Source organism: Mus caroli, unplaced genomic scaffold (genome assembly GCF_978045245.1).
Source record: "Mus caroli unplaced genomic scaffold, Mus_caroli_1 scaffold_10, whole genome shotgun sequence".
NCBI classification, from domain to species: Eukaryota; Metazoa; Chordata; class Mammalia; order Rodentia; family Muridae; genus Mus; species Mus caroli.
In genome coordinates, this window is record NW_028227265.1 from 69,069,825 (window position 1) to 69,096,411 (window position 26,587).

General features: G+C 40.5%; 1 pseudogene; it reads right to left on the minus strand.

Annotated features, from left to right (window-relative positions):
* Positions 1–3,378: 3,378 nt before the first annotated feature.
* On the minus strand, positions 3,379–4,147 carry LOC110300835 (STAM-binding protein pseudogene; annotated as a pseudogene).
* Positions 4,148–26,587: the final 22,440 nt, after the last annotated feature.

Here is a 26,587-nt window from a genome sequence, read left to right on the forward strand (position 1 = left end):
TGTTTTGTTACTTTAGTGGAGTATAAAAGTATCAATAATTACCCCTTAAAATTGGATTTAAAAGTCAGGCATAGTGAGGCACAGTATTAATCTCAGCACACAGGAGGCAGAGACAAGAGATTTCTGTGAGGTGAGATCAAGGTCAGCTTGGTCCATACTGGGAGTTTTAAGACAGCCAGGGCTATATAATGAGACCCTGTTTTCACCCCCCACCCAAAACAAACAAACAAACAAATTTGATTTTAAAAAAGATTATTTTCAGTAATTCCTTGATAATTTTATATGTGGGTACAATGTATTTATTTAATCATATTCACTCCATCCCTAATCCGAACTCCTCCCAGATCAACCCCTACCTCCTCATCCACTCCCAACGTTTTGTTGTCCTTTTTAATTTGAAATTAAAATATATAATTACATTATTTTTCTTTTCCCTTTCCTCATTCCAGCCCCTTCCATGTGCCACACTTTTACTTTTTCAAATTCATGGCCTCTGGCTTCCTTTAATTTAATTGTTGTCACACACACACATAGTGTGTGTGTGTGACAGTTATGAACTTTTACTGCTAGGCTTGCTAGCATTCCTAAATCTATAAATTCAATCTGATGCCCTGACCTCTATCACATGTCTTACTCAGGAGGCTTGCTGGGCCCCAGGAACAGCCGGATTAGGCCCCTCTGGGTCAACTTGGAGCACCACTAGCAAAGGTGACCATTGGTCGTGCTCCCTCAGATCCATTGTCAGGCCTACAGTTCTGGCCTCGGGAGAGGATGTATTCAGTCCTGATGCCAGATGATGTGTCATATTGATACTCATGGGGGCTTCTCTGAGGAGAGGAGGAGGCATAGGCAGTGGGAGGGGTTTGTGAAGGTGGCACTCAGAGGAGAGGTGGGATGGGGGAGCTGCAATAGGGATATAAAGTGAATTAATAAATAAATTAATGAAAAATACAACCTACTTATTCTGCATAATGTTACTTTTATGTATATGATTTCAAGGCTAGCTATTTGATATTTGATAATCAATTGGGGTGTTCTTCCTTGGGAAACACTTTTCTCCCATGTCTATCATTTCTTAGTTGCCTAAAGTTCTTTGTCTAAGGTTGAACCCCATGATATTTCCTCCTTCCATGTTAGTATATCTGTGTGAGTCCTCCTCATTCATGTCTTCTTCTAGCAGCCATGTTGTTGGAACACAATGATATAACTTCCCTGATGTTTCCAGGAGATACAATCCTACAGTAGACATTCTGTTCTAGCTCTTTCTACCCCATCTTCCTCAACATTCCCTGAGTCTTACAACTGGAATTGTATTGTAGATGGACCAGTTAGGGTTGGTCCACACGATCACTTGTTTTCTGTATTTTTTTTTTTTGGTTTTTCGAGACAGGGTTTCTCTGTATAGCCCTGGCTGTCCTGGAACTCACTCTGTAGACCAGGCTGGCCTCGAACTCAGAAATCCGCCTGCCTCTGCCTCCCGAGTGCTGGGATTAAAGGCGTGCGCCACCACGCCCGGCCCGTTTTCTGTATTTTGATTAGCTTAATTTTCTGCCATGGTCTCCATTTGTTGTGAAGAGATGTTTCTTTGTTGAGGGGTAAGACCTACATTTATCTGTGGATACATGAGTAAATATTCAGAGTGCAGTTAGGGATTATATTGGTTTAGTAAAATGGCAGTTGTACATTCTCCTTCATGATCTATGACACCACTAGCCCCAGGCAGTTGGCTAGGATTTCAGTACCATGCGTGTTGAATAGGCTTTAAGTACAGTACCTCTTGTTGAGTAGGCTTAGTCCAGTTAGATAGCTGTTGGTTGTTACCAGGATATGAGTGCCAATATTATACCCTTAGAGTTATCATGCCATGTTGGCTGTTGTTGTAGTTCATAGGTATGATAGCTGGGTGGGACTCTATTTTCTTTCTTCCCTTGGGAGTTTGCATGTCACCTTCTGGTGCCATGAAAGCTAATCCTGAAGGAGGAGGCCTTCAGATCAGTTCTAGCTTGGATCCTTTGGGTCCCATGTCTAAAGTTCATGGTGTCCTCAGCAACAGAGACTTATCTTAATCCTCTGTGAAGCAACCATGAACAAGAGCAATAACCCATAATATTTTGGGAAGTTTGTAAAGGAACTTATCATGCCTGATATAAGTGTTTTTGTGAAATAGTTTACAGTTCTTGAGGAGTTATTGACAGCCTAGTTGGGAATTTTTTACTTAAGCTCTGTGTGTGTGTATGTATGTATGTAGACTTATGTGTTTTGTATGTAATTTTAGGTAAATGGATTAATATGATTATGACTTTTCAAGCATTTGTATTATCATTTTAGCCCCTCCATTCCTCTCTTCTGCGTTGGCATCCCTCCTTCCTCTCAATTAATCTCACCCCTGTTTTTCTCATTTTTCCTGACAAGTTGCGTTGACCCTGGTATTCCCCTCTCTGTTGCTCCTCCCCACCCCCAGTGGTTCCTTTTACTTTCTTAGTTTCTATGGTTACTCTAAATTATATACTCACATGTGAGGATTTGGACTGAGGAGTCAAAGATGGAGAGAGCATCAGACATTGAGCTTGGGCTGCCCATATACTTGTGGATGTGGGGCCACCCACTGCAGCATGGTTTTGCCAAGGGCCACACCCTAAAGAAAACTGACTCTCCATCCCCCAGAGGTCATTAGCATCTCAAAGGTTGAGTCATGCATGCACCCCTCCTTTCTTGGATTTTTAAAAAAGCAATCTGATATTAATATAACTGCTTCTGCCTTATTTCCATGCAGTAATTTGTATATTTTAGCTATTCCCTTGAATTCAAATATCCCATTTAAGGTCTTCTTGTAAACACCACAGGATTTCATTGCATCTTTTAACATAAGCATAAATGAATCATATTTGCCCTGGCTACTGCTGATATTATGCTTATTTCTGTTATTTGTACATTTAGTTTTCTGTTTATACTTCTTACTTTTTCTTGGTTCTTCCTAGATTTATGCTTTATTCATTTTAATTACATTATCTATCTATCTGTCTTTCTGTCTATCTATCTATCTATCTATCTATCTATCTATCTATCTATCTATCTATCTATCTATCTTCTATCTAGTTTGTGTGTGTGTGTGGGGGGGAAGTGCACACATACCACAGTGCACAAGTGGAGGTCAGAGTATGAATTGGTAGAATTTGGCTCTTTCCTTCCACTATGTGGGTCCCATGAATTGAACTTGGGCTGTTGGGCTTGGTGGGCTTTTACCGAGTGAGCCATCTCCCTGGACCATGATTCAGGTTACCAAAGGCCTATGATGATGATAATTCCATCTTTGACAATGAATCGGCTGCAGTTTCACAACAAATGTGATTTCTGTCAGGAGAGTAAAAAGTTTCTCTACTAGAAGCATGAAGTCTCTTGAAGGCCACAGTCAGTTAACTTATAGAATCTAGTTTCCTGGAACTTGGCAGAACAGACAATTGCTATTGATTCTGGTAACATCATTTGATAGAGCAGTGAGTGGGCAGATTTACACTGGACAAAAAAGTATTTGAGTTGGGTGATTATGGATCCAGCCAAGAGTGAGGAGTCCAACAAAATCCCACATAAGGAATTTTTTTTTTCATTTTGCATGACAATAATCAGGCCCACTATCTTGTCCAAGGGTGAGGACATGTGTGATTATGAATTCATTTCTCACCAGTTTTCCACAAAAGACTCCACAAGTCTCCAAAGCCTTTGAGAGTATTGGCACTGGCAAGCTGGAAGTTGTGTGTCACCACAATGGGCTGCAGGCCTTTAACGTTGGGAACATTTTCTATGATGTTTATTGCTTGGTTTCAGGGACCTGCCCACCACAGGAGCCTTAGCTGGCCTCATGATTGTGTTATGGTTTGACGTCTGTGTAGATGAGAAAGGGGAGGGACCACATCTACAAAATGTTTTTCTTTATCAGGTTGCAGAGGCCCACAGAGGCCCACAGAGGCCCACAGAGGACCATAGAAGCCAGGATCCAACTTCTCAAATGCTTGGACAATTTTTAGCTGCTCCTTTTCAAGTTCCTGCTTCTGGATCATCTCCTCACAAGCATAGAATTAATTGTTCCTGTTCCAGCCGCTGCTGCTTTTGTTGGGCAACTCCCTTTTCCCAACTCTTGCTGGATGGCCATATTCCAGTAAGTTCCTCTTCCTTTTTATTGTGTTCTTTTCATGCTTATAGTCTTTGGTATATCCTTTCAAGAGTTTAGTCTTTCAGTTCTTCTGCTTTGGGGAAAGCAGTATTCTGTCATTTCTTGACCACGACTTTCTTCTCAGGAGTGATAGTTGATTTGTAGTCTCGGTGTTTGGAAGTTTTCCAATGAACACTATAATATATTCGTTGTAGAGATAGGCATGTTCAATGTCGTCTTCTTCAGAGTACATGGATGCCATGGGGATGATCTCAGCATCAGAACAAAAGTCGTTATGGGGCAGAATGTCACTGTCAAATTCAATAGCACTTGGGCAGAATGTCTTCATTTAACTCAACAGTACTCCCAAGTAGGGAAAGATTTCTCACCCAGTCTTGGACTGGGAGAATGAGGTTCTCATGAACAGACCTTGGGCCAATAAATTCTTTCCTGAAGGATGACAGAGTTTCCAGAAATGTTCTATTTTATATTCTATTTATAGATTTTCCTCTTAAAGTGTATTTATATTTAAGAAAGGAAAACAAGGAGCACCCCTACATGCTCATGTCCACACAATCTCTGCTTTTTTATAGTTCTACTAATACCTTGTGTCCATGTATTGTTTCAATTGTTACTGAAGATGAATATTGACACATTATTATGAGCTAGGGCCCATAGTTTCATGAGCATTCCTTCTGTGCTGCACAGTCCTCTGAGTTTTGGCAATCACAATGCCATCAATTCCTGACAACAGTGTTCTTTTTTTTTTTCCATTTTTTTATTCGGTATTTAGCTCATTTACATTTCCAATGCTATACCAAAAGTCCCCCATACCCACCCACCCCCACTCCCCTACCCACCCACTCCCCCTTTTTGGCCCTGGCGTTCCCCTGTACTGGGGCATATAAAGTTTGCAAGTCCAATGGGCCTCTCTTTCAAGTGATGACCTATTAGGCCATCTTTTGATACATATGCAGCTAGAGACAAGAGCTCTGGGGTACTGGTTAGTTCATATTGTTGTTCCACCTATAGGGTTGCAGTTCCCTTTAGTTCCTTGGGTGCTTTCTCTAGCTCCTCCATTGGGGGCCCTGTGATCCATTCAATAGCTGACTGTGAGCTTTCACTTCTGTGTTTGCTAGGCCCTGGCATAGTCTCACAAGAGACAGCTATATCTGGGCCCTTTCAGCAAAATCTTGCTAGTGTATGCAATGGTGTCAGCGTTTGGAAGCTGCTCATGGGATGAATCTCTGGATATGGCAATCACTAGATGGTCCATCCTTTCCTCACACTTCCAAATTTTGTCTCTGTAACTCCTTCCATGGGTGTTTTGTTCCCTATTCTAAGAAGGGGGAAAGTGTCCACACTTTGGTCTTCGTTCTCTTGAGTTTAATGCGTTTAGCAAATTGTATCTTATATCTTGGGTATCCTAAGTTTCTGGGCTAATATCCACTTATCAGTGAGTACATATTGTATGAGTTCCTTTGTGATTGGGTTACCTCACTCAGGATGATGCCCTCCAGGTCCATCCATTTGGCTAGGAATTTCATAAATTCATTCTTTTTAATAGCTGAGTAGTACTCCATTGTGTAAATGTACCACATTTTCTGTATCCATTCCTCTGTTGAGGGGCATCTGGGTTCTTTCCAGCTTCTGGCTATTATAAATAAGGCTGCTATGAACATAGTGGAGCATGTGTCCTTCTTACCGGTTGGAACATCTTCTGGATATATGCCCAGGGGAGGTATTGCTGGATCCTCTGGTAGTACTATGTCTAATTTTCTGAGGAACCGCCAGACTGATTTCCAGAGTGGTTGTACAAGCTTGCAATCCCACCAACAACGGAGGAGCGTTCCTCTTTCTCCACATCCTCGCCAGCATCTGCTGTCACATGAATTTTTGATCTTAGCCATTCTGACTGGTGTGAGGTAGAATCTCAGGGTTGTTTTGATTTGCATTTCCCTGATGATTAAGGATGACAACAGTGTTTTACAGAATAATTTCAGTCTTTATTTTTTATTTTTACTTTTTGTTTTATTTTTTCTTTTTGTCTTTTTTTCCTTTTTTATTGGATATTTTCTTTATTTATATTTCAAATGTTATCCCATTTCTCAGTTTCTCCCCCAGAAACCCCTTATCCCATCCTCCCTTCCCCTACTTCTATGAGGGTACTCCACCACACACCCACTCCTTCCTCCTTGTTCTGGCATTCCCATACACTGGGACATCGAGCCTTCACAGGACCAAGGGCCTTTCCTCCCATGATGACCGACAAGGCCATCCTCTGCTGCTTATGTGACTGGAGCCATGGGTCCTTCCATGTGTACTCTTTGGTTGGTGGTTTAGTCCCTGGGAGCTCTGGCATTGGGGGTCTGGTTGGTTGATATTGTTGTTCTTCCTATGGGGTTGCAAACTCCATCAGCTCCTTGGGTCCTTTCTCTAGTTCCTCCATTGGGGACCCCTTGTTCAGTCCAATGGTTGGCTGTGAGCATGTGCCCCTGTATTTGTTAGGCTCTGGCAGAGCCTCTCAGGAGACAGCTATATCAGTCTCCTGTCAGCAAGCACTTCTTGGCATCCACAATAGTGTCTGAGTTTGGTGACTGTATATGGGATGGATCCCCAGGTGGGGCAGTCTCTGGATGGCCTTTTCTTCAGTCTCTGCTCCACACTTTGTCTCCATATTTCCTCGTGTGAGTACTTTGTTCCCCCTACTGAGAAGGACCGAAGCACCCACACTGTGATCTTCCTTCTTCTTGAGCTTCATGTGGTCTGTGAATTGTATCTTGGGTATTCTGAGTTTCTGGGCTAATATCCACTTATCAGTGAGTGCATACCATATATGTTCTTTTGTGGCTGTGTTATCTCACTCAGGATGATATTTTCTAGTTCCATCCATTTGCCTAAGAATTTCATGAAGTCATTGTTTTTAATAGCTGAGTAGTACTCCATTGTGTAGCTGTACTACATTTTCTGTATCCATTTTTCTGTTGAAGGACATCTGGTTTCTTTCAAGTTTCTGGCTATTGTAAATAAGGCTGCTATGAACATAGTGGAACATGTGTCCCTGTTATACGTTGGAGTATTTTTAGGTATATGTCCAGGAATGATATAGCTGGTTCTCAGATAATACTATGTCCAATTTTCTGAGGAACCGCCAGATTGATTTCCAGAGATAGTTTCTGTCTTAAAATTCTCAGTGCTCCATATGCTCATAAATTTGTGTAGGCAACCACAGCTGCTATGAGTTTATGACTGCAATGGTCCTGTCATGTTCAGAAGACACTGTTTTGCTCCAGTAATCCCAGACCCTTGACTCTTAGTCTTCTGTGATGATTTCTGGGACTTGAGGTCGGATTGATGTAGATTTTCCATTTGCATGCGACTAAGTACTCCCCTGATATGCATGCAGTGGATATTAATTTTGTCCTGGCTGCTGGAAGTAGGTTAGTGGAGCAGCATTTGAATATTACAGCCACTTCTGGGTCCAGTGAATGCTCTGAGCTCTGCTTTCTGATCCATTGTTGTGAGGAAAAGCCTTTGACATTAGGTCTTTGACAAAAATTGAGTTGCCCCTGCCATCTCACTATTTCTGCCTTGGTGGACTGAGATCCTCTGAATCCTGAGCTAACTCAGTTGTCCCTTGAGTTAAGTTGTTTCTGTTGACACTCTGAAAATTGGTGAGAATAGGAACTAATTGTAGTAAAGGGCCCTTAAAAGTTTCTTTTTATCCTTTTAATTAACTGTTTTTGTCAGGATTTGACAAGTCATGTACCTTTCTTCCATTGATGTTTTCTTCAGTATGCCAGGCTTGTCTTTGTCTTACTGTCTTTACACTAGCTTTTTGTTTGTTTGTTTGCTTTGTTTTGAGTGTGATAGTCTCACTCCTATCCATGATTAGGCCACAATTCCCATTCATAAAATCCTTCTCTAATTACTATACCGTAAACACCCACTAATCACTGTTATTGTTTACCCCATTTCCAAGTCTGTTTCAGTTTCTAACACAATCATCTTCATTTTTACAGTGGATTATCTTCCCCCTCTTTCCAGAATACATATTCCATGAGGGCACATGCCTTTGTTTTTCAATTGACATAGTTTTGGCCCTTCTACTAATAACTAGCACATAGGAAGAACTGAATGACTTGATGGAGAAATATGAAAAAATAATTTGCTCTTTCTAGAATTTCTCAAAAAAATTTCTATGTGACTAAGTCTTTCTTTATTTAATTTTATAAGCTTCTCAACAGTGCCATTGGTAGTTCTTATGTACCCCAAGCCTCTTGGTGAGAAGAAAACAGAGGGAAGGAAGGGAGGGAAAGAGGGAGAGAGGGAGAAAGGAGGGAGGGAGGGAGGAGGGAGAGAGGCACAGACATGCCCACAAAATGAAGTTACTAGAATCCCAGCATAGGGAAGAGTTGAATTACTCAGAGATTTAATAAAGTTCACAAAACCCCATAGTATTAGGCAAAACTCTTGTTTCATATAATTTCAATTATCTGAAATATTATCTGGTTCTTATTTTTGTTTACAGGCACAGTCACAGGCAGAGAATATTGAGTGTTGTTTTAATTGTGTCTTGTAGGAATGATTCAACAGATAACAAGATTACTATTGTAAATGGATCTGTTTTGTTAGAGATTGGGCTTAATAAGATTTGGTTTGGCCAATCACACCAGGCTTTGGCAATGCACACTATTCTTGAGATCTAAGGCTATTTTCTTTGCCATAATCTTTGTGGTTAAGATTAGAATCCTGGACTTCTCACACTGGTTCTTTCTTTACTATAGCATTGCTTGTTTAAAGAAATGGAGCCAGAATTACACACTATTGTGACTGAGATTTTTGATATTTCATTGGCGTCAGTTCTTGCCTTCTACCACGTGGGTCCTAGGGATCTAACTCAGTCTCAGGACCTTTAGAGTTGAGCCATCTTATCTACTCATAACTCCTGTGAAAGTCAATGTTAACCTTTGGGCAACCTTCCTATCACATGCATCTGTTTCCTAGTCAATTGTACAAGTTACTTGTGCATAACAAGTGCATAACACAAAGCGAAAGTGCTTAAAATAATAAACACTTATCATCTGACACCATTTCTGAGAGTGAGAAGGAAGTGGCTTAGCCCAGTGTTCTGGATGGACATTTCTCATGAGGTTGTTAGTGGCTTGGTACATAGCTTCCAACGTCATTCATGTGGCTAGTGACAGATTATACAGCTCCTGACTGGGTATATCTCTTCATGGACTTCTTCACATGACAGAAACTGACCTTCCCTTAGAAAGAGTGGACATAGAAGAATGCAGAATGGAGGGAGAAAAAAAGGGGTGGAAAGAGGGAGAGAAAGAGTCTCTTAAGATAGAAGCTAGAGTCTTCTATGAAATCTCAAAAGTGCAATTTGGGGTATTATACTACTATATGGCTCACACTAGTTAAATGTGGGAGAAGAAACTACAAGGTCTTGATACCAGGAAGTATCAGGCACCATCTTGGAGGTTAGCTAGTTCATAACATTTTAGCATGAACATTTTATCACATTGTTTTTAAAAAGAAGGTTCTACAATGACTAGAATGATTGCATTATATTATTGTAGGTCTTCTGAAGTACATAAGAATGCTATACAATTGTAAGGCTTCCTTCCTCCCTTCTTCCTTTCTTCCTTCCTTCCTTCCCTTCCCTTCCTTCCTTCCTTCCTTCCTTCCTTCCTTCCTTCCTTCCTTCCTTTCTTTCTTTCTTTCTTTCTTTCTTTCTTTCTTTCTTTCTTTCTTTCTTTCTTTCTTTCTTTCTTTCTTTCAGCAAAAACAGTGATATCTATCCACTAATCCAAATCAATGCTGCTTTTTAAAGTACCCACCTTAGGAACCTGTGAACTTATTCTGACGATGTCAGGCTATTGTCACAAATGTACCCAGAATCTTCTGCAACTAAGATTGGAGTCTTGCAATATATTTTTCTTTATCAATAAACTCAAAGATGCTATCAGGCAATTGTGCTAGTCAATAGAACAGCCAGTTATTTCTTCTTGATTTTCTCTTGGTCAGCTTGCCTTACCAAACCAGATGTAATATTCAAAATTGTGGTTCTGATATCCAACTATGGCTTAACAAAATGATAGACTTTAGCAAAACAAATTATTGTATGATCAAACTATTTCAGAAAACTTGAAAGACTTCAGCTCTTTAGCCTACTCATGAATGTGCCCTCCCTTCTGTTTTCAGTAACAACTGAGCTTCCTGCTTAGTAAATACCCTGAAGTATTTCTCCCTTAAGTATTGTTATTGGAAGAAGTTCTACCTTGGGGGCTAGTGAAACACCTGGTCAGGAACTGTGCAGACACCAAGTCTGAAGACTGAGCTAGATTCCAGGGACCCACATGGTGGAAAGAGAGAAATGATTTCCACAAGTTGTCCTCTGACCTCTATATAATCCCTGTGATACACGTGCAACCTCTTAAAATAAATAAAATTAAAATGTAATAAAAATTAAGTTCTATGTTGATAGAAATTTACACATGCCATATCATATTTACATGACCTTATTTTTTCTGGGAAAAGGAAATTGTGAACTGTGAATCAGTTTTATTTATTCCAGCTTTTCATAGTGCCTGTCACACAGTAGGCACTTAATATCTGTTTGTTAAATAGAAGATAAATTGAAATTCTTATGCCATGAAGAATAGCTGTTAAGCTAATGATAAGGCTCTAGGTCCCTTAATCTAATAAAATGATACTTGCTTAAAAAACAATATCAGGCTTTCTTCCTCAACCTGGTGTTGTGATGACATTATAGAATTGCTTTTTTTTTTTTTCTGAGAGTCCTGTGGAAATGCTATTTAGATTAAAGTAGATAGCATGCTAAAAAACGTGGATGCCGCCCCATCTCTACCTTGAAAAAGAAACAACGACTACTCGACTGTCCTTGTTCTTAGTCCCTGCAGAAGTTTTCTAGAATTAGATTCATCCCCAGCTTTTCTCACATTGTAGCCTTACTTGTATCTTCCTGGCACTGAAAGCAATCACAGTGGTTTTGTTTTGTTTTGTTTTGTTTTCTGATGTCCAGAAATCCATGTGTGTGCAGTATATGCAATCGTAGTCTTTCAAACAACTGCTTCGGGCATAGAATGAGTAGTGGGGAAATAAACAACCGCTCTCCCCCTAGAGAACCAGTGTGATATTAGCAGCTCTGTTTTGGAGGCGGAGAATAATCCAATTGCAAAGCTGGCATAAATATTATGCTCATCATTCACTCACTTCCTCACACAGGAGGCAGAAAATCCCAGTTTCATGCTAAGCCCTCCAACGAAGACCTTTTCCTCCACCTAATTTCTTTCAGTTTCAAAGTGATCATTTGATTTATAATGAGAATGTGATGCAGCTTCTATGGTGGAGACACTGAGACCGGACCTTTAAAAATAAAAGCATGACAGATTGTCATGAGAGGATGAGAATTCTCTCCACAATGACAGGAGTCACTGGGTGCCTAGAACCATCTAAGAAGCATGTGTTTGATGGGACTCCAGTGAGACTGGGGAGGACAAGCTGTTCTCTCCAGACTAGCACTTCCTATTGGCAGTGTATTCAATCTTTGTGTGGCTCTGCCTCTCCCAAAACATAATTCCATACTGGGAATTGAACCCCAGGGTCTCTGGAACAGCAGCCAGTGCTCTTAAGCTTTGAACTATCTCTCCACCCACAACATACCTTTTTAACCAGCCAAATGTAAATTGTGCACACTGAGCCTTTGTTGCAAAGTATTTCCCAGTATATGATACCTTTCACCATTAAAAAGATGCTTGGCATCTTCTCTTCTCATGACTCGATGCTCAAGGCGAGAGTACTGCAGTTTTCTGATCTATAGATTCTATTAAAATCTGTCATTTGTATAATCACTTTTTGTCACTTTATTCCAAACCATGGATGAACTTAGTTTTCAGACCTCTTTTTACTCCCTTTTAATGTGGACATGCTGTGGTTTCATTCTTTCTCTCATGACCTTGACAGTCTTGAAGGATCCGGTGTAGACTGTACCTCAGTCTTGGTTTGTCTGACATGTCTAGGTTATGCTTTTTTGCAGGGAGTGTACAAAAAAAATAAATAAAAAAACCTCCCCCGTGTAGTAGATTAGAAGGCTCATGGATTTGACTTGTTTTAATACAATGCCTATTTGCTTTGACCAGTCTTTTGGAAATGCTACCTTCTATTTTGTGCTGGGAGGCCACATGACACAGTAGGAGACTCTTTGACACACAGAATAATGGTTGCTTTGTACTGGTAATTTTTCATTTGTTCCCACCCAAGATCTGTTCTATTCCCGTCTTTCTTAGCTCCATACTCTTGTAGGTAGGAATTATATCACTAGAGCCCTTGAATAGATTCACTGAATAACTAACACCAGCAGATCAACCTATCAGAGGAGAATAAGTTGAGGCAATTTGATCCCCTGTAACATCTACTGATTTAGTCCTGGGTCTTTGGCAGTAGATGGATCTTCATGGCCACCACTCAAACTTTTGCTCAGCATCCTGTCTTCTTTTTTCCCCCCATTTGTTTTTTTTATTTATGTATTTATATTATAGCTCACCAAAGCATCTGTCTTCTAGCTCATGGATATATGGGTGTCTTCTTTTGCTAGTTTCTAGGTGCCTCACTATGTTTTTCTGGTTCTCTCATCTCTGCCTACACATCTAAAAGTAGATCTTTGTAAGAGATGCTTAGCTGGCTGGAGCTAAATTCTCTTTAGGGTTGAGAATCTCTGTGGTCCAGTGAAGTATAAATTTCTGGTTTCTTTGGAGACTCAGTTGTGTCATATGTTGTTTTTCTGGAAACTGTCTTATGAGGAGATTTTTTTGCTGAAGTAAAGATGGGGGAGATGTTCTTCTAAATGTAGACACATGATGTTTTCTCTGGAGGCATTCTGGAAGAAAGGCATGTGATGTTTTCTAAAGCAGGTTCTTGAGAGAACACGTGATGTTTGGAAAAGATATAAACACAACTCAACAGACGATGCATAATGCTGGATGGTATTGGTATACCTCGTTATTCTTTATATCATTGCTTTGCTGACAACACTGGGTGGTATTGGTACACCTTACCATTCTTCGTTGGTCATCATTTGTTGTGACTTCATAAAGAGAAATGCACCAAAAATCTTCTGGTGGTATGGCAGTTTTCTGCCAGTTCTGCAAGGACTCAGGCTGTTTGGCAGAGCCTTGTGGTTTCTTCTGGATCAACCTGCCATTGCTGATTCGTGACTAGTATTTTCAAGTGGATTAAGCTGTTGCTGCTGATTCATGTGAACTGAATTGCTGATATCCTGACAATGAAGATTAGATTTGCTCCATTGAAATATTTCTAAACAGGTCCACATCCTCTTTTGCTTTATTAACTTTTCATTTCCATTACCTCTGGTAGGCTAGAAGGTACGTTAAAGCATTTAAGAACCCTTATTAAAAGAAGGTTTTGAAAATCTAAGCCTACAGTCCAGCTCTCACTTCCTGCAGTATTTTTGGGAAATATATATGAGAAAAACAAGCTTAAGAAAAGGATAGAAAGAACTAGTGATATGACCACTGTGTTAGGAAGAACAAAAGCCATCAGTTGCTCATTCATTACAAGAAAAGACACAAAGCAGAACTCAGAATAACCGCAAGTCATTGTGTATTTTTTCCTTGAAGTACTTAGAATGCAGTGCAGGTGATCTGTAATGGAGAAGTCAGAAGGGGAAAATGCCATAAGGCAGCAGTAAGGAAGTGTTTGGCTGCTGCAGAGGAATCCAGGGGACTAAAATGTGTGGACTGTTTTCCTTTGTATGGGCATGTGATCCACCTCTGCATTGTTCTCAGCTCGCTGTCTAACAGCTCCTTCCTTAGATGAGGACACAAAGGATCAATCTTCTGAGCCTGAAGCAACAGCTCCAACTCTTAGACAGGGGGGAATTCTAACCCAGTTTTCTATGAGTTTAAAGCCTCTGTTCCTTTAATCATAAGAGCAATAAGAGTGGGAAAGCAAGTTTGGTAAGGAACTACTTGGTGGAAGAACTGTCAGGGGAGCAGAAATTTGTATTCATTACACTTTTGAGGGAAAAGCATACAAAATAACCAGAGGACAGGGTAGTCTATGGGGACAACAGAGGTCAGTTTCTTATCATAGAAATCCATTGGTAAAAATCCTGTATAGCACAGATGAAAGATTATACAGGATGAAAGTTGGCTGTCCACCAGAGTAGGATTGTCCAGACACCTTGTTAATAGTTGGTGAGTATATCCTACATTTAATGAGCAGCTATTTTTTACAGCCATCTACTTAGGAAAAAATAATGATTAGAAAGGAACTGGGACTAGTTTGATGTTTTACCATCACTTATCCTAAACTAATGATGACTAGACTAAATGTCTCTCTAAAAGATTGCATATTGAGATGATATATGTAAAATATACAGATTGTAAGAACTTATGTTTACATAGTACATTTTCTCCAAAGACAGGCCAATCAATGGGTGACACAAATATTGGTCATGTAGTAAATTTACTTTGAAAATGTGGGGCATAAACACTATGAAATTTATTGACCTGTAAAGAAAATGAGGTCATGAATTTTGTAGGTAAATGGTTGAAACTAGGAAACCATATTAAGTGAGATAACTTAGGCCCATAAAGTCAAACATCATTCTGTTTCTTCTGAGGCTCCTAGCTCCAAATCTTCAGATATGAGTACATGTTTTGATGTAACTGCAAAAAGCATGAAAGCAAAAAGGAGGCTTTGTTGGGGTCAATAAGCAATGGAGAAATATCAGGGTAAAAGGATCTGATTGGGAAATTAGAAAAACCCCGAGGGAATTTATTAGGGAAGGAAGTGGGAAATAAAAACAGTACAAGAAGAGGAGGGTAAAAACTATAAGGAGGTCTGACAAACTCTAAGAAATGGTATATTAACAATATCCTTAACAGGGCTCCATACCCAAATAGCTCTGGGAGGAACTGAGCCTCCCAGGAGTGTGGATAGGCCTGTGTGTACAGGTAGCATCACCACTGCTGCTCAGAAGAACCTACCCAGAACCCTCAGGACACAGGAACTGTCTGGGACAGGAGTCCTCTGGTGCCACAGAGCTACATACACAAATGCTGCCAGGAGAGAACTGGTCTCCCAGGAGTGCCTACACACCTGCAAGCACAGGTAAAATCATCACTTCTCTTCACATTCCTGGCCCAGAACTGACCCTGTACCACAGCTCTCCATACCCAAATTCCTCTGGGAGAGAACTGGTCTCCCAGGAGTATGGACATACAGGCTTGCAGGAGGGACAAGCCACAGTCAGAGACAACAAAACCAGCTAACACCAGAGATAACCAGATGGTGAGAGGCAAGGGCAAGAACAAAAGAAACAGAAACCAAGGCTAATTGGCATAATCAGAACCCAGTTCTTCCACCACAGTGAACCCTGATTATCATCCCAACACACCAGAAAATCAAGACTCTGATTTAAAATCACATCTCATGATGATAGAGGCCTTTAAGAAGGACTTAAATAATTCCCTTAAAGAAATACAAGAGGCCAGGCATGGTGGTGCATGCCTTTAATCTCAGCACTCAGGAGGCAAAGGCAGGCAGATTTTTGGTTTCGTGACCAGCCTGGTCTACAAAGTGAGTTCCAGGACTGCCAGGGCTACAGAGAAACCCTGTCTTGAAAAACCAAAAAAAAAAAAAAAAAAAAAAAGAAATACAAGAGAACAAAGGTAAACAGGTAGAATCCCTTAAAGAGAAAACACAAAACTCCCTTAAGGAATTACAGGAAAACACAACCAAACATGTGAAGGAATTGAACAAAACCATCCACGATCTAAAAATGTGGAAAGAAACAATAAAGAAATCAAAAAGGGGGATAACACTAGAGATAGAAAACCTAGCATCACCAACAGAATTCAAGAGATAGAAGAAAGAATATCAGGTACAGAAGATACCATAGAAAACATTAACACAACAGTCAAAGAAAATGCAAAAAGCAAAAAGCTCCTAACCCAAAACATCCAGGAAATCCAGGACACAATAAGAAGACCAAACATAAGGATAATAGGTATAGAAGAGAGTGAAGATTCCCAACTTAAAGGGCCAGTAAGTATCTTCAACAAAATTCTAAAAGAAAACTTCCCTAACCTAAAGAAAAAGATGCCCATGAACATACAAGAAGCTTACAGAACTCCAAATAGATTGGACCAGAAAAGAAATTCCTCCTGTCACATAATAATCAAAACACTGAACACACTAAACAAAGACTATTAAAGTCAGTAAGGGAAAAAGGTCAAATAACATATAAAGGCAGACCTATCAAAATTACACCAGACTTCTCACCAAAGACTATGAAAGCTAGAAGATCCTGTGCATATGTTATACAGACTCTAAGAGAACACAAATGCCAACCCAGACTATGATACCCAGCAAAACTGTCATTAAGGTAGATGGAGAAATCAAGATATTCCATGACAAAACCAAATTTACACGATATCTTTCTACAAATCCAGCCTTACAGAGGATAATAGATGGAAAACACCAACACAAGAAGGGAAACTACATCCTAGAAAAAGCAAGAAAATGATCTTCTTTCAACAAACCCAAAAGAAGATAACCACACAAACATAAAAATAACATCAATAATAACAGGGAGCAACAATCACTATTCCTTAATATCTCTTAATATCAATGGACTAGATTCCCCAATAAAAAACATAGACTAACATACTGGATATGTAGTTAGGACCCAGCATTTTGATGCATACAGGAAATGCATCTCAGTGTCCAAAACAAACACTACGCCAGAGTAAAGGGATGGAAAACAAATTTCCAAGCAAATGGTCCCAAGAAACAAGTGGGAGTAGTCATTCTAATATCAGATAAAATCAAATTTCAACTGAAAGTCATCAAAAAGGATAAGGATGGACACTTCATACTCATCAAAGGAGACTCTACCAAGAAGAACTTTAAATTCTAAACATCTATGATTCAAATGCAAGGGCACCCACATTCATAAAAGAAACTTTGCTAAAGCTCAAAGCACACATTTCACCTCATAGAGTAATTGTGGGGGACCTCAACACCCCACTCTCATAAATGAACAGATCTTGGAAATACAAACTAAACAGAGACACAGTGAAACTAACAGAAGTTTTGAACCAAATAGATTTAAAAGATATCTATAAAACATTTCATCCAAATCAAAAGAATATACCTTCTTCTCAGCACCTCATGGTACCGTCTCCAAAATTGACCATATAATGAGTCACAAATTAGAACTCAACAGATATAAGAAGATTGAAATCATCCCATGCCTCCTATAAGATCCCTATGGATTAAGGCTGGTCTTCAATAGCAACAAAACAACAGAAAGCCCACATACACATGGAAGCTGAACAACACTCTACTCAATGATAACTTGGTCAAGGAAGAAATAAAGAAATTAAAGACATTTTAGAATTTAATGAAAAAGAAGATACAACATATCCAATCTGATAGGACACCATGAAAGTGGTGCTAAGAGGAAAACTCATAGCTCCAAGTGCCTCCAAAAAGAAACTGGAGCGAGCATACACTAGCAGTTTAACAGCACACCTGAAAGCTCTAGAACAAAAAGAATCAAATACACCCAAGAGGAGTAGACGACAGGAAATAATCAAACTCAGGGCTGAAACCAACCAAGTAGAAACAAAAAGAACTATATAAAGAATCAACAAACCTGAAGCTGGTTCTTTGAGAAAATCAACAAAATAGACAAACCCTTAGCCACACTAACCAGAAGGCACAGAGACACTACCCAAATTAACAAAATCAGAAATGAAAAGGGAGATATAACAACAGGAACTGAGGAAATCCAAGAAATCATCACATCCTACTAAAAAAGTCTATACTTTACAAAACTGGAAAATCTGCATGAAATGGACAATTTTCTAGACAGATACTGGTACCAAAGTTAAATCAGGATGAGATAAACGTTTGAAACAGTCCCATATGCAGAAGTTTACAATGGCCTAGGAAGAAGGTGGGTTGTGATCTAAGAAGGAACTAGAGTAATTACATAGAATAACAGCAGAGTCACTGCCATATACAGGAATTTACAATGGCTTAGGTAGAAGATGGATTATACAATAGACTAGAATTGTAACTGTGGTAAGGACATAAAGCTCTTGCCCCTGGCTTCTAAGAATAAGCTGACCTTAGGTAGGGCTGATTTTTATCCCAGCTGTAAACACTGATTTTTATCCCAGCTGTAAACACTGCCTGGCTCCTGCTATATTTTATGTATGTATTTCTGTTTTGTGTAAAGAGTTGTTATGCATCGAATGACCTTAATGTATCACCTAACTTCCTGCTTTTCCTTTGTAATATAAGTCTGATGCTCGCTTTGAGCAATTACATTCAGATTTAGCACTCCCTTGTGTTCGTGTCTGTTTGTCACTTGATGACTCCTTGTCCACCTGAGTACCAGGACCCTGATTTCTCCCGCAGGTTGAGGGACTTGGACTGAGCCACCTGCAGCAGGTGACACCCAACATGGGGCACAAACCCACGACCCTGAGATTAAGTGTCTCATGCTCTACCGACTGAGGCCAGCCTGTGGCACACATGGAAAGACCCATGGCTCCAGTCACATAAGTAACAGAGGATGGTTTTGTTGGTCCCCAATGGGAGGACAGGCTCTTGGTCCTGTGAAGGCTCAATGCCCCAGTGTAGGGGAATGACAGGGCCAGGAAGCAGGAGTTAGTAGGTTGTTGAGCAGGGTGAGGGGGAGGGGATAGTGAGTTTTCAGATGGCAAACCAGGAAAGGGGATAACATTTGAAAAGTAAATAAAGAATGTATCTAATTAAAAGTTTTGTTAGCAAAAAGAGAGATTAAAATGAATAGTTAATGAAACAAAAAGAACCTAACAAAATCCTTTCAAAAGCATCACATAAAATGTGCTAGTCTGTATAAATATGTGCACACGGTTTAAATGAAACTATCTTATCTGAGCTGACCATGTTTTCCCAAAGAGCAGAAGACCAGCTAACAAAAATTCCAACACCAGGCATATGAGCCCTCTTTTGAGTTGTTGGTCAGGGTTTTCTAAGAGACTTCCCAGAGAGTAGAATCTATTGCTATTGTTTTTGGTTGCCTCTTAGAGGTAGAAGATAAGCCCCTACAAATAAAGGTATGAGGACTATAGAACCTAGGCCCAGAGATCCTGAATAGGAAAGCCTTCTATTTCAGGACTGTTGTTATGCCATACAAGGTTCCAAAGGAGGGCAGCAAACAATACCCAGTTATAACACATATGAACTGAAAGACCCACAACGTGAGGACTCTCCCGTTCTGACTCAGGAGAGGCGACACCCCAAATCACTCATAAGAAACCGTCTTGTTGCAAACTGCAAGAGGACTTTTAAAATACCAAAAATACCAGTTAAGAGCCACAGGAAGTGCAAAGTCACAAGAGTGAACAGGAATAACTGGTAATTATCACTGACAAATTCTGTCCTAACGTCAGTCCAAGTCCACAGTCAGAGACAAGGGGTTGACACTGTCTGTCCCATAATAAACATCAGAAAGAAACAGAAACAAAACAAAGACACAAGACACTAGTACATCCTCACAGGGGTCGGATTCCACATCGACCTCCTTCCTGACAGGGGTCGGACTCTACATCGACCCCACCTGCACCCGTGAAACGTCTTCCAGGGTTGAAGCCTGCGGGGTCTTAGGACGTCTCCATACCGCAGCCTTATGGTCCACAGTTGCAGCTGCCAGAAAACTGAAATCAAACACAAAAACTGAAATCAAACACAAAAACTGAAATCAAACACAAACTCTGGAAACCCAGATGGGACTCAAACCCACCAGGCAGGACTCGAACCCACAATCCCAGAACTGAAAAACCAAGACACAAATTCAGAATACAAGATACTAGAACTGGAAACCCAGGTGGGACTCGAACCCACCAGGCGGAACTTGAACCCACAATCCCAGAACTGAAAAACCAAGACACAAATTCAGTGGTGCCACACTTAGACAACATACAAGACTCACACAAACCAAAGGTACCTCCAAGGGGTCTTTCGGGGTTCCTGGGTGTCACCCTGATCTCGGTGGGACCTCCAAATGAAAGAACCGAGTGGGGAAACCCTCACTCGTATCCCAAGTCTCCGTACACCCAAAGAATCACGAGAGACTGTCTCAATGCAAACACATGAGGTAGTTTAATGACAGAGCTCCGGGCTGAAACGTATCTCACACAGGAGGCAGTGGTTGTCGGCCACATGGTTCGAAAGCTAGGGGTTTTTATAGAAAAGGGTCTGGGGCTGGGGGAGGAATTGGCGCGGTTTCACATGATTGGTTCATTTAAACATCAGCAGACTGTACGTGCAGATCAACGTGCAGAGCATCTGGTTAACATTTAACCCATGTCAGAAGGGCGGGAGATAGGAAGGCACCGGGCAAGTCCAGACATGTCATTCTCTTTATCTTTATGGCCAAGCAGCCTCAGGAATGTCTTAATGACAGGCTTGCCCGGGCATATCTTGGCTTGTTCTGCTATGTTCTCAGCCCCAGGTTTCAAAGCTCACAAACAACTCTTTGGGCTATTTGACATAAATTACATGAATCACAGGTCTCAAGTTTTATTTTCTTTCAGAACCACCACAACAACCAACATGAAACAATAATGCTAAGCATGCAGTAGTGGCATGAATACTTTGGTAGTAACCAACAGCTTTCTAATTGGACTTAACAGCTGCTCAACAAGAGACAAACCATGCATCATAACCCAACCCATGTACCAGGAACTCCAGTCCAGTGAACTCATGGCTACCAGAGCAGGACCTACAGCTAACCCTTTGTTAAACTGGTATAAGCCCTAATTAAACTTTAAATATTTGTCCTTATTCCTACAAATAAATATAATCTGAACCCCTCATTAAGGAAACTTCTCTTTGCAATAGATCATTACAGAAAATGACAACCAAAGGAAATGTGAGTTGTGGAGGTCAGTCTCAAAGTATGGATCTACAAAAATGCTCCTGTGCCTAAGGCTCACAGACTATTGTGGAAGGTGAGGCAGAAAGATCTTCAGAGCCAGAGGAACAGGGAGTTTGCTAAAAAGTCTGTGTCTCTAAGGACTATCAGGAGGTATACACATAAACCCTTACCAACATGACTGCTTAAACCTGCACTGAACAAAGGCAACACCAATAGACGTGCCACATGCCATTGTAGCTGGAAGAAAGCACAGGAGGCCTCAATCCTACAGAAAGAACTACAGTAACTAAGCAATGCGGGAGTGGGGGAAATAATCTTCCCACAGGAAGAACACACCAATTAGTTATCCAATACCAAATGTTCAGGCTTGAAAACACACATAAAATAGCAATATCCAGACTGAGCCAGGAGTATTTATGTATTTAAGAACATATATGTCCATATAACAATGGTTGATGAAAAAAAAAAGAGTTTGAAAGAGAGAAAGGACAGTTTTGGCAGAGTTTGAAGGGAGGAAAGGGAAGGAAAAATGGTGCAATTATCTTATAATTTCAAAAATAGAATAATTGTATTTAAAAAAATACAAATCTGAATAGTGATGTAAAAGCTGGTCTCAGGATTAAACATGACAGCAAGGCTTAGTAATAGAATATCACAGTTCAAAGTCCTTAGCACGCACAGTATCCTATCACTTCTGCAAGTCTTATGAACTGATAACACTGACTACATTTGAGAGCTGCCCAGCTCTGCTGTCACCCAGGCTGTGTGGAGTAAGTCCCTGTGCTTTGTGTATGGCTTGCCACCGTCCTCTGCTCTCCTGCAAGATACTTCCTTTAGTCCTCTGCATTTTGCTCTTTGCACACAATTCATGGTTTTCAGTAGATTTCCTTATCTACTGATCTCTATGTTAGCTGATATGTAGGGTAGTCGCTGGTGGTGGTTTAAAATATCATCTTTCCTGGTGATCTGAAACGAGGAGGCATTTTTGTATTCAAAGAAGTGAGCTTTAATGGCTCAGTCACACGTACTTTTGGTATCACTTTCTAGGACAAGGAAATCTCACATTAAACCACTTATAAGAGGAGTCAGGTCTTAGCCCCCAGAGGTGCAGGAATGGAATGCAGCTGGAACCTTTCATGTGGCAGAGAAGGTAGACAGGGTGCACTTTTGATTTTATGTCTTAGATTTTCCTTGCTTGTCTGTGGGGCACTGTGGGGGTGCTGAGAGCAGGCTCTTCAGGTTCTGCACAGGACTGACCTAGTGTTTACTCCCATACTCCCTTCCTTCCTTCCTTCCTTCCTTCCTTCCTTCCTTCCTTCCTTCCTTCCTTCCTTCCTTCCTTCCTTCCTTCCTTCCTTCCTTCCTCTTTCTTTCTTTCTTTCTTTCTTTCTTTCTTTCTTTCTTTCTTTCTTTCTTTCTTTCTTTCTTTCTTTCTTTCTTTCTTTCTTTCTAGAAATGATACAAAAGGTAATAATGGACAGATGGTTTCTATCATCAGGACATAAAGAGGACAATGCCATTTCTGGTCCTAAAATGTAATACGGAAATAAGTACTTGGAAGCCAGCTTCCACAATTCTGATGACATCTGACATCTGTCTTTCCCACAAAGAAATCCAAAGGAAGATGAGTTGATTTTTTTCAGTCTTTTGTAAGTGTGTAATTATTCTCTTTGTTACAATGTCTAATTTGTCCTAGCTTAGAGGTACCATGTTCGCTTACCCAGTTTGGCATAAAAATTCTTGGAACAAAGAGAAAGTAAATGAGTTGTTCTGTGTATCTTCTTTATGTCAAGGAGTTCTACCACAGGAAACCTTGGAGGATATTTTAACCATATCCAAACCATAGCAAATAAATAAGATGGTGAGATTCTTTTCTTCTTCTACAACAGTATTATATCATACAATAATTACCAAAGGGCATTGCAGATAAACTGTTTATTTCTTCCCCCCTTACTTGACATTGAAAGTAAATTCCTAAACCTGGTTGAATTCTTGTGTGTATGCGCACTTACATGTGTAGGCCATCAGAAGACATGTAGTATCTATCATCCTTTATCATGTTCCACTTTATTGGTTTGAGAACCTGAGTCTGGAGTTCACATTTTAAAACTAAGCTGGTAGTCAACAAACCCTCTTGTCTTTGTCCTCTCTATGCAGGGGCCACAGGTGTGGGAGACAATGCCTAGCTTGTAAAGTTGGTGCTTGGCTCAGATCATTACGGTTACACAGAGCTTTTGACCACAGTTTTCTCCTTAGCTCCCCATGCCTTGTTTTTAAATCTTGATGTATGTTAACTTCTTTTTTCATTCTCTGACACAATGAATATCCTTAAAATTTTAGGAATAATGGCATATATCCTCCTTTTGTATGCTGGGTTCAGGATCGAAGTCAAGAAAACTCACCAGAAGAACTGAAAGCTTTATCTTTTGCTTGCACCAGGAGGTGGCTACTTCGGGATCTGAACGGAGTCTCTGAAGAGAGATTGTACACAAAGCAAGGGAGATTAGGTGGGATGTTGCATTGACCAATCATATTTTGACACAAGGGAAGTTAACATTGGTCTTGAGTTAACATTAACCCTGAGGTTAACTTTCAGGGTCCTTGAGTCAGCTTTTGTAGTCTGCTTCCCCCCTGGACTCTGACCTGGCATTTAAAGTGATAAGGGAACAAAGAAGTGGTCAAGCAGCTCTTAGTCAATTAAGTCAAGATGGCAACACATTTATGACTTGTGTGTCTTAGGTTAGATAACGGGATAACAGCATCTTCCCTCCTTCCATCTGTTATTAGTTAACAGACAAACAGGAAACATTGGAAGAAGCAGGATAGGAATGGTTTCCGGGCCCTGGGAATGTAAACTCAGTTTTGATCCAGCCAGCAAGGTGAACTCATTCCTGAGATGGCTGAACTCGGGAAACTACCTCATAACACTCAGTCTTGATCGTTTAAACAAGGGAATGGCATTTCAGAGCTGCTCAATCTTATCTCCTCTCTAGCCAGGAAAGTCTGCATCCCAATCAATCAATGTTTTTGCATCTTATATTTAGCAGTGACCCAGAACATGTTGAGTTCCTAATTCAAGGTTTGTAATATTTTCATCCTTTCCTCTCATATGGAAATTAAAGTTTCCAGAACTGTATAATATGAAGAAGGATTAATTTAATACAAGACTCCTGGCCTTGGTGACAATATGCACAGCTTTGCCATCTGGGGTTTTGGTGAATTAGATTATCTTTTACAAACTGTGGTTTGCTTTTAAAAAGGCCAAATGCTATTTCCTGTCAGCTTTCTTAATTACCTGTCAAGCATAATCCCTCCCCCAGAACTGATTACAGTGAGGGCTCTAAAGTTGTAGCTGGTCCAGTCATTATTTACTAGCAGAAAGTATGGCTAAAATCGACATGGAGTTGTCAAGAGTTAAATCTTGGGAAAATGTCTCGGAGGCCTTAGATCTTCTCTTTAGTCAACTGTACAGGTTTAGCAATTCTGCACTGCCTGAGCTTTCCAGACTTTCAACACCTAAAAATCCCTAACAAACTCCTGTCTGTGTGATGTGCAAAGACTGGTGAGTCACAGAGCCCAGAAAAGCACAATAGTCCATTTCAGGCTGAGAGGATGTAGGCGTTAGGAACACAAAAGAAACCTGGGCCTTGCTTGCAGCTCAGCCTACATATCCTGGCGGTGACTCTGTCTACAGTCCGGTTCCTGGCATAGTTCACATTTTAGTCTTATGAGTCAGGGATTATGTGTGTCTGCTGGGATGCTATAGGAACAGGTGGCATACAAAAACAGAATGCAGGAACAGGTGCAGAGAGAAATCAAATATTTTTTTTTTGTCCCCAGTGAAGGAGGGAGAGGGGAGAAGGAGGAAATATGAGCATCTTTGGAATTTCCTCTGTTTGTTTGGTGGACAAAGTGACATCCACAAATACAATCCCAGATGAGGTGATGAAGCAGTGGAGTTAAATGTGCTTCCAGCTCCATTTGTCTTTCCTACTGATGAGTTTCTGTACTTTGCTCAGGGAGAATGATACTGCTGGGTAGGGATCTCTCTCTGTTAAATTACTTGAGCTCCTCTTCAAGATGTCAATCATCTCCCACTGTGTTTTTCCATCCATCTACTTAGAGAAGAGAAAAATCAGAAACACAAACACCTACATCTCTGTTCTATAGCTTCCCACGCATCTTTCTTATGCTTGTTTCTCTTCTCTTTGGAAACTACCACTGGAACTTCCTGGTACACCTACACAGAAACATTCCAAGTTCAACTTACGCCTCTGTCTTCTATAAAGCTTCTCACCAGACAGATTTTGACCTCTCTGTGACACTTTTGTGAGGACTCAAATATAAATTCATATTATATTTTACTTATATATTAAATATAATATATATTTATATTTTAACATATTAGTTGTTTTTTGTTTCCTATCTAGACTGTGAACAATTCCAATTACTGGTACCTTTGGCAAATGTCTTGCATGTCTGTGAACAAAATGTACACGGGCCCCTTTACACATACTGGCTAGAAGTGTGAGCCACAGAAATTCTGTGGGGTTAAAAGAGGCGGGAGAAACAGGGGTGGAGAACTTACTTAAAAGAGGAGGGAGAAACAGGGGTGGAGAAATGACTGGAGAGGCCAAGCCTAGGGCTAATGTTGTCACGCGTCTGCTCATTGGGTTGTCTTCCTTGTTTTAGAGGAGAGAGACTGCATGCTTGATTCCATGCCCAGCAGCTGAAGGGTAAAAGACCTTGGAAGAAACAGAAGAAGTTGGAGGCTGAGGTCAGGGAAACAGGTGAGGGCAGCCTATATAGCAGGTTTTAATGAAGTTGGCAGCAGGCAAGCCAGGGAGGGGGTCTGTCTGCCCCATGGATGGAATGAATCGGGACAGTAGCCTTGAGCACCTTCCCTTGCTCACCTGCTTCTCATCCCCTTAGATAAGGACCCCGAGTTCTTCCTATATTCATCTCCTGCCTATTACATCCACTCTGCTGCAAACTAGGCTATGTGCTGTGACCCTAACATGCCAAGTCACTACTTTGCTTCTGTGCCTGTTTCTCCTGGCACCCAAATGGCTTTTGACTTATTTGGTTCTAGTCTTGCTTAAATGTCATCTTTCAGGGGAGGTCTTTCCAGGGCACCCCATTTAAAAATCCCTCTTTCCTTTTCTTCTGTGGCTCTTCTAAATACTAATTGTATTGTTCTTTGTGATGATTCTCACCTCCTGACTGTACACCTGTGTATCTAGCTATTCATACATGCATAAACCGTTGTGCATTGCTTAAAGACAGGAATGAAGTCTAAGAGCCCAGTCATTAAGAGAGTGTGTCACTGTGTGAACATCATACCCTGCTTCCACAAGCCTTGGTGGTACCGATTGCTTACACCAAAGCTATCCAACCAACCCAAATATCATGTGAGTATGTTCAGCTCTGCAGTTAGCTGAAAC